We start from the raw sequence: 9851 nt of genomic DNA, 5'->3' as shown, positions 1-9851 counted from the left end.
GTGCCCCACTTTCTTAGGAATACGTGTTTGCTGGCAAAATGGTTGGAACTATGGCATCATGAACTTATGTGTTTGGACCCGATTTTTCAACTTAAAGTTATAGGGGCCTAATAACTTAAGATTTATCCTTTCTGTACAGTTTTTGTGCGCACAAGACTTAGTTACAACCGACGCAGAATGCTCGTGAAGTTTCTGATTAATTTTTATTGCTTTTAATGCAAAGAGCACATCATAGGCAGCTGAAATACATGTACCAATAAACATGGTATGATACTTAGGAAAGAATAATGTGACACTAGGAGAGCAAATTAATGACCGATGATCTCGAAGCCTTGTTACGAAGATTCATATTTAGCAAGATCGTTTGTACTAGGGGCTATGAAATCGTGAAACAGATGTCGCTGTAGGCCCTACGGATTTTTTTATATATATATTTTTTTTTTTTTTAAGACATGAACACACAATGATATTATGAAAGGCATCAGGCAGAACGTTCTGATGAATAGGCTTGTTATTGAACACAAATTCAAGGATAATAGAAACCGGATGACTTTGCAATTGTTTACAATGTCACATATCATATGTATATTGAACACCTTTCGGCGTAACGAAAATGAATACATTGCACTATCAAGACGATCTCTGATCTCTATTATCATATAGGCCCTACGTAATATATATACGATTGCATGTTTTTACACCAACGATATCTAGCCTTTATCAAGAATTATCATTTTTGTCTCATCTCACCATAGTGATTAAGTATTATTAGCTCTATCTTGAAATAAATAAATTATTACCGAGGATATCCCATAACATGATAGGTGCAGTCAAAACAGACTTTCACGAACACAGTAACAGGAAACCAAAAACGATCTGGGAACTTCCGTTATCTGAAAAAGAGATTATATCGATCCTTTTGATAGTATAAGAACTAGCTCATGTTGCAATGAAAATGCTTGATGATTTATCGAACGGTATTCTCAATTTGCATTCAGAAAGCAGTACTGTACTGGTCAACATTTGTGATGTCGCACCTGACCTCATGCATTTTCGGTATGACGAAAATAATTGCATTACACTATATTACAAAATATTACAATATACAAAAAACCCTTACATTTTGTTTCAATGCTGATATCTCCCGTTTAAATCTTCCTCTTGTGTGTGTGTGTGTGTGTGTGTGTGTGTGTGTGTGTGTGTGTGTGTGTGTGTGTGTGTGTGTGTGTCTTACACTCCTTTCCGTCAGTCGATTGTGCGATAGTCTTTGATTGTACATATATGAAGCATCAATTTTTGTTAGTGTGCCCTTTAATTGAATTTGCACAAACACACCTAAATCTGAAATACTTCATACATGGAGGTGTAGTACTTTTGACAAAATGTGTCCTCTGAACCCCCCCCCCCCCAAAAAAAAAAAATAAAAAGAAGTGAAGTGATGGTATAAATAAAAAGAAACGCAGTGAAAAGCAAATGATTTTGAAACATGCCCAAGCAAGTCCGAAAACCATATCATTGATGATAGGAAGAAATTAATGATCCAAATATTCATTAGATATAGCGGCCTTACAGAAAATTGGCCGGCAGCAGTTTAAATGGCATGAAAATCAGTGAACATAAGAATGAATATATTGAATCTCAAAGATGTCTCTTAAAAGTTGCAAGTGAGGGTGCAGTATCACGGATATTGACGGAAGCTGATTCTAGAGGCTAGGCGCATGCGATTGGAAGGCTTTGTCATCTGTTAGATGTCTATAGATTGTTCTGGGAATGTGTAGAAACTGCAACAAACGACCTTAAGGAAACGGGAGCAAGCACAGACTTTTCCCATCGTGGATGAATCGTGGTGATCCCAATCCCATCACTTCTTGATGTCAGGCATTTTAATGACCTTGATCTTATCAACAACAACAAAAAAAGAGAAAAGAATGGATAGTTCGAAATGTTTCTACTATCTGCATTAGGTCCTATCTATTGTCTATTGTGATAATCGCATCAAATCCCACCATGTCGTTATAAATAAAACGCGACAGCATCTGATTGTGTTTCGGAATAGTGGTGGTCGGAATCAACCTTGGACAAGATGAATAATTGTATTATAAACACGCTCTGATGAAAGGCGCACGATCTGTCACGATCTGAATGTGACCCCTGTTGGATACCATCATTGCTCATGCTGCCAGTCGTGAATGATTCAAATGTACAAGTGAGTTGACAAGAGTATAGACGTGTACAGGCTATGGGTATAGATCGAGAAATCACGCTTTTTCATGGTCGACGCGTACAATGAGTACGAGTTCTCGCGTCCATATTGCAGTGATACAGTCATGGTAATACTGATGGACAACATTGCGTGCGCCTCATTCGGGAGAGCATACATTTACTGTCACTTCCTGATATAACTGCTTTTAGGGACGTCACCCGGTAAGGGTCAGAATCATGAAGGGAAATAAAGGGGTTGCCCCACCCCGACGAAAGCCTAAACCAAACTGAGTCCAGCGACACTAGTGGAGGCAGTAAAGGTGGCAAAGAAAACCGCACCATTGATCGCACAACATATCAAACACTAACAATGAATAGAGCCTGTTAAACAAAGAATATAATATGATATACACACACACACACACACACACACATATATATATATAATATATATATATATATATATATATATATATATATATATATATATATATATATATATATATATATATATATATATATATATATATATATATATATATATATATATATATATATATATATATATACATATATTGAAAAAAAGATACACTCACTCATCCAAAGAAATCTTTGGTATCTCGGTCTTGATCCGATAGAGAATGTATACGTTTTGTTATTTTCGTATTACCCAGTACAGATTATATAAAAAAGCAAACCGCTCTGTCGTTATTATCTTGCTTAGTGAAAATTTAATGTTTGTTGACTTGTCTTGATTCATGATATTCTCAACATCACTTGGCCCTGTGTGTCCAATAAGTAGCGTGTTTTTACATACATTTTGATTTGTTCTAGGTAACTTTCTTGCATTTGCTGGTTGACTCTCGCTTTCATTATGTTGCCTCTTCTGTACACGAGTTTAGGGCTCGCTGCTTGTTCAGCCCCCCCCCCCCCCCCACTCATGCTGTTGCTATTTCACTCTTTTCCCTTGTTGTTCTCTGTTGTTCCTTATATTGGTTGATGTTACTTCCCTATTCATCCTTCTTCACATGTTGCCCCCCCCCCCATGATCGCTGGGATTGTCACTGACCCTCCTCTGCCTTTTGTCTGTCTATACCCTCCTGCTTCAATCCCTCTGCCTTCGGGGACCTAGGCCTATACTACTTGTTGGGCTCCTTGTCCCATGACTTCCAACCCTCCTTTTGTTTTCTTTGTTCTGTTTCCCTAGCCTTCCCCTATCTGTTCTTGTTGAGTGTAGTCCTTATGTGATTGCTTTCCCTGTCTGTTTGTCATTAACTCTGCCTCTGACGAAAATTCTGCTAGGATTAAAAGCTCAGGCCCCTTTTGACTTCAAAAATTTTTTATAACAATTTGTCAAACATTTTTCTTCAGATTTCTTGGATAGGCTTCAAAACCCTTCAAAAAAAGACTCTGCCAGTGACATTATCATCTTGCTGAAGTGCTACAATTAGACATTGATGCACCTTCCCTCACACTGAGCATAGCTTGTATGTTACTATAAATAATAGATAACAAAGACATTGCAGGGAAACATTTGAGGTCGCGTCACGCACGCGCACGTTTTGAGTAGTTCTTGCGCATAAGGCATTTTCGAGAATTAAACCACGAGCAAATTACGGCAAGGGATGCGGGAAACGTCTGGAAGATATTTCATTTTATTTTCTAAATTCCCGTTGAAGACTTGATGCTATCCGTCCATGTCGGTTAGCGATCTGTTAACAGACTAAACAAAAATACGAATGTTTGACTTTGTCGTCCTTCGAACATCGTTCGCGAAATCCGTGAAAACATCCCTTTGATGACCTTTACGACCAGGCGCGCCGGAAGCAGTTTTGGATTGGGGGGGGGGGGGGGGGGGCAAACATTGGAGGGGGCTCAAGATTAGACCATGCATATGTTACACAATATACACATACACACACACACACACACACACACACACACACACACACACACACGCACACACATCTATTATATATATATATATATATATATATATATATATATATATATATATATATATATATATGTATATATATATATATATATATATATATATATATATATATATATATATATATACAAAGTGGCGTACGGTGGGTCGAAACATGGGGGAACCATAAAGTAATTTTGACGGTCTGTATGATTGTGCGTGTGTGCGTGAGCAATAATGGGACTACAATACATTACGGAATGTGATACATTCAGCAACGCAGTCATTGAGGAACATTGTAAGTTTTCCTTACATGGATTATGGAATGACGGTGTGAAACGATCGACAAATTATATACTGTCAGCAACATAAGGTGAATGGCATATTGGTAACAATAAAATGCGAGCGAGCGAAGCGAGCGAGCTTGAAAATTTTGATATTCTCACAGTTCCAAAACTGGAGTTTTAATTGTAGCTACATATTTCGCTTTGAAATAAATGGGGGCGCATCGGGCGCAACTGCTGGCAGTTATTGGCAGCAACATTAGGAGAATGGCATAACGATTCAATGCGAGCGAGCGAAGCGAGCAAGCTTGAAAATTTTGACATTTTACAGTCCCAAAACTGGGGTTTGTAGCTTTATCTTTCACTTTGGAAATTAATGGGGAGGCGCATCGGGCGCAACTGCTGGCAATTACTGGCAGCAACATTAGGAGAATGGCATAACGATTCAATGCGAGCGAGCAAAGCTAGCGAGCTTGAGAATTTTGACATTTTACAGTCCCAAAACTCCCGTTTGTAGCTTTATCTTTCGCTTTGGAAATTAAGGGGGGGGGGGCATCGGACGCAACTGCTGGCAATTACTGGCAGCAACATTAGGAGAGTGGCATAACGATTCAATGCGAGCGAGCAAAGCGAGCGAGCTTGAAAATTTTAACATTTTACAGTCCCAAAACTCCCGTTTGTAGCTATATCTATCTTTCGCTTTGGAAATTAAAGGGAAGGTAAACCCAAAAAGCAATGTAGATTGAGTGAAAGCAGCAACATTAGTAGAACACATCAGTGAAAGTTTGAGGAAAATCGGACAATCGATGCAAAAGTTATGAATTTTTAAAGTTTTGGTGTTGAAACCGCTGGATGAGGAGACTACTAGAGGATATGACGTATGAGTGGACAACAATACAAAGAAAATATAAAGGAAATTCAACAAAAATTCACTTTTCTAGAAATATGAAAGAGCAATGGACCAAGCTCTTTCAGAAAGCAGGGGGAATAATTGCTACCCCTAACATATGTCAATATCAAGTTGATGGAATTTGTAATTTTCATGAAAAATGGATTTTTTTCAGAATTTTCTTTATATTTTCTTGGTATTGTTGTCCACTCATACGTCATAACCTCTAGTAGTCTCCTCGTCCAGCGGTTCCAACACCAAAACTTTAAAAATTCATAACTTTTGCATCGATTGTCTGATTTTCATCAAACTTTCACTGATGTATTCTACTAATGTTGCTGCTTTCACTCAATCCACATTGCTCTTTGGGTTTATCTTCCCTTTAAGGGGTGGGGGCATCGGGCGCAACTACTGGCAATTACTGTCAGCAACATTAGGAGAATAGCATAACGATTCAATGCGAGCGAGCGAAGTGAGCGAGCTTGAAAATTTTGACATTCTAGAGTCCAACAACTGCCGTCGTAGCTATGTTTTTCGCTTTAGAAATTAAGGGGGAGGCGCACCGGGCTCAACTGCTGGATGCGAGCAAGCGAAGCGAGCGAGCTTGAAAATTTTGACATTTTACAGTCCAAAAGCTGCCGTTTGTAGCCATATTTTTTCCCTTTTATTCATATATATACATATTTATTTTATTTTCTTTGTTTATTCATTTATTTTTATTATCATTATTATTATTATTATCATTTTTTTTTTTTGGAGGGGGGCTTTTTTGGGGGGGGGGGGCAAAAATGCGTTTTGCCCCCCCACTTTTTGGATTGGGGGGGCGGCCGCCCCCCCCCCCTGCCCCCCCACTTCCGGCGCCTATGTTTACGACAAGTTCAGTGTTTTTTGTGTTTTGTTTTTTTGTTTTTTTGTTTTTTGTTATTTTTTGTTGTTGCTTTTTTTTTTCTACATCTCGTACACATGCGGATCGCCGCGCGCCGCACCTACACGCACGTTACACGAATTAGCAAACGAACTATCGTTTATTATTGTTTGGCCCGTTGCGACAACGACTTCGCCCTTCTCTAGTCTCTGCTTTCACAACATATGACCTGATTTTTCTCGTGACATAATGGATCTTCTATCAGAATTGTTTATGGCATCACTCTTTGTATCAGTCTTCAACATTTGTCAGGGTATGACAGTTATTATTTCAGCGATAACTACAATACAATACATTTTAATTACGCTTGAGCCGAAATCATTCCTGTTAGTCCCATGTATTGATATTTATGTTTTGGGTGATACACAACTTGAAAACATGAAAATTAAGAAAAATGTAGACTAGATCTACCATCTAATCATCTAATTATATATATGATAATAGACATAGCTACGTGTACTGTGTAGCTGGCTAGCTGGTTTGTTGTAGTCATGTGTGCTGTCGAGCAGAGTGATTTAGGCCTAGCCATTGGCAGTGCTATGCTACTGTAATTTTTACAATTAAAATTACAAGTGTAAGACTGAGAGTTAGCCTGCGCCTGTTGTAGAGTCTATATGCGAAAACACATTTTCAATGCAATACTAGGTCAGTAGTAAATAAATCTGTAGGCTCCTATAAAGATCTAGCTCTCTATCATGAAAACAGTTGAGTTGAATTTATACTGTATTGTAATATCTGATATACATATTCCCATTTGGAATTTCTTTATTTGTAGGTTCTATCTTGGGTTGTGTGTGAACTGCTGCATTGAATATTTATCTTTTTTTTTTTTTTATAATGATTCGGCGCTAGTACTAGTGCAGTTTCGTACTGCTCCTATTCAATTCTTGTTTCATTCAACCAATTTTCTTCAAATTTTGTGACAATGCCATGTACAAATGTAGTTGTAGAGTAACATGTGACACATCACCCAGCTAAACATGAATCAAACTGAGCTACCGGGCATCTAGTAATATTGGCTTCAGTCTTTGACATTGCTGCAGGCCTGTAAGATTACAGCAGGGCACTAGCATTACAGCGAATGAGAATATAATGAAATTTGGTACAAGAGTGTAAATATTCTGGTCCTTAAGTTATCATTATAGTCTATGGTGCAAAATTCGCTTATAGTGAACATGATTATGGCAAAATTCTTGTCAGATTTACAACAAATTCGGCATTCAAGCATGTATGTATTTTGCAAGGTATTTACATTTGTGTTTTTGTGAATTTTGCAGGTTGGGTGCTCCTGCTACTTGTAAATTTAACAACACACAAAACTGTCAACACTAATCCTGGCGTGAATGGGATGCAGATTGCTTACATCTCTCGGTGTATCACTGTACTCCACAATTGCGCACATGAAATCATCGTGAAGTCCTGATTTGCCCCCCTCAAAAAAAAAAAAAAAAATAGACTCGCGAAATGTATGGCTTATAATGCGGTGTGTATTCTCACGTCTCTCCAACAGTCCAAAGCCTGCAGTGCTACACCTGTGATGGGGAGGACACCAATGAAAATTGTATAGGGGCCAATAGAGTTCGCACCTGCTCCATCACCCAGGACAGGTGTCTTACCCAGGTCACCTACTCTAGTAAGTGTGAAAGTATTGGTCATGTACATTATGTATCATTATAAATACATGAAATATCTGAAGTGCTGAGGTTTGTGGATCTTTGAAGATCACATGTGATCTGTTCATTCTGTGTACTCATTACCACAGGGATAAAAAAGCCAGTCACGTGTACAAATGAGTGATTTTCTTTTTTTTTTAAGATAAAGATTTTTTGTTTTACAGTTTTGAGTGGACTTGCTTACAGTTTTGAGTGGACTTGCTCATACAGCATTCTAAGATACAGTGAATGAAAATCATGTGTCTGGTGTGACTGTTCTTCAATCAACTTCTCACTTACTTATAGCATGCTGAATATTTGATTTATGATTTACTTGATTTATCTGTAAAAGTTGAAGACGGTAGGGATTTTGGAAAAGAATTGCAATCAGTTGACAAATCAGTCTGACCATTCTCTGAATATGATCTAATCAATAAAAATTATTTTGAAAGTTTCTATTCCAGTACAGAAGTTAAACAAAATTTCGTGATGACTCTGCCTTATTCTCAGTAATTTGCAAAGATTTCTCTCAGTCGTGTTTTTGACCATGTTTTACACCTCTTTCCATTCCTCTCATAAAAATCAACAACAACAACTATAGGGGAAAGAGGCAAGCTTCACATTGATAAAAGATGTGCATCTACACAAGGTTGCACTGCTGCCACTGATCAGCTGGGAAAATATTACTTCTGTGACAAGTCGCGGAATGGCTGGGGTTGTGTGGACTGTTGTGCGACAGACAGATGCAATACAAGTGGTGGAGTGAGCATCCAGTGCAAGTTATGGCTTCCCATTTTTACAGCTTCCTTTCATTTTTTCATGGTCATGATAGTGAGTGAATTTAGTTGGTAATTGCAATTAATTTATGCAGGTGTAATGAATTCAGTGAGTGAAAATCATGAATCCTCTACACAGCCTTGTACAATGTATTCACATTTAGTCAAGGCAATATGTTATCTTTATGAAAGGTACCAGAAATTCTTGTACTGCATGGTTTTGCAAGTTGTTGAAATTCCATGTTGAATTCAGAGAATCCTACCTGATATCATCATTAAGTGTCAAAGCAATATTGTGATTTGTACATCATCTGGACACAGAAAGTAAGAACTTAACTTTTCACTATTTCTACAGTGCATTATTTAAAAAAGAAAAAGAAAAAAGTAATGTATGAATGATGAAAATTGGTGCACTACTGTATTGTCATATTCTGGTTGACAATGGTTCCTCTGGAGCTATTTTCCAAATAACAGTTATGGATGATCATTGGAATGTGACACATTTCATCTCATAAGCTACATAGCTTTTTGTCATTTTTATAGGAAACAACTGCCAAAACTCCAACTGGAAAATATTTCTTGCATTTGTGCCAATAATTATACCCCATGTCCCCCTCCCCCCCCCCCAAAAAAAAAGAAAGAAAAGAAGAAAAAAACGTCAATGGGACCCTCTGCACGATAACTGTAAAAATAGTGAATCAATCCAAATACAATTTCAGGATATGAAACTTTAACTTATTACCCACATCATACAGAAAACCCCTTCCGATTTGCTTCAGTGGTCAAAGAGAAATGAGGATTTTTTGTAGAGCATGTTAGGAATTCCTTCATTCCAAGTTCTGTTCTGCGTGTTCACACGTCAATATGTAGTTCCATGAGCATCTAAGTGCTAAACTTGAAAGAATCAGACCCATGACATGCCTAACAACAGTCCACATTTCTCTGTGACCACTTAACCAAATTGACTGGGGTTTTCTCCAAAATATAGGTAAGATGTTATATCTTTCGACCCTGAAATAACATTCAGAGAGTTTAATCATATCAGAAGTTATCAATGCAAATTTAATTGTTTTGTTGTTGTTGTTGTTGTTGTTGTTTTTTTTTTTTGATTTGTTTGGTGGGGGGGGGGGCATACTGTGTATAGAACTTCAGAAGTAATAATTTTGTTTCATTAAGGGGTTTTCATTCAG

Source organism: Diadema setosum, chromosome 1 (assembly GCF_964275005.1).
Source record: "Diadema setosum chromosome 1, eeDiaSeto1, whole genome shotgun sequence".
NCBI lineage: Eukaryota > Metazoa > Echinodermata > Echinoidea > Diadematoida > Diadematidae > Diadema > Diadema setosum.
This window is presented reverse-complemented; position numbering follows the sequence as displayed.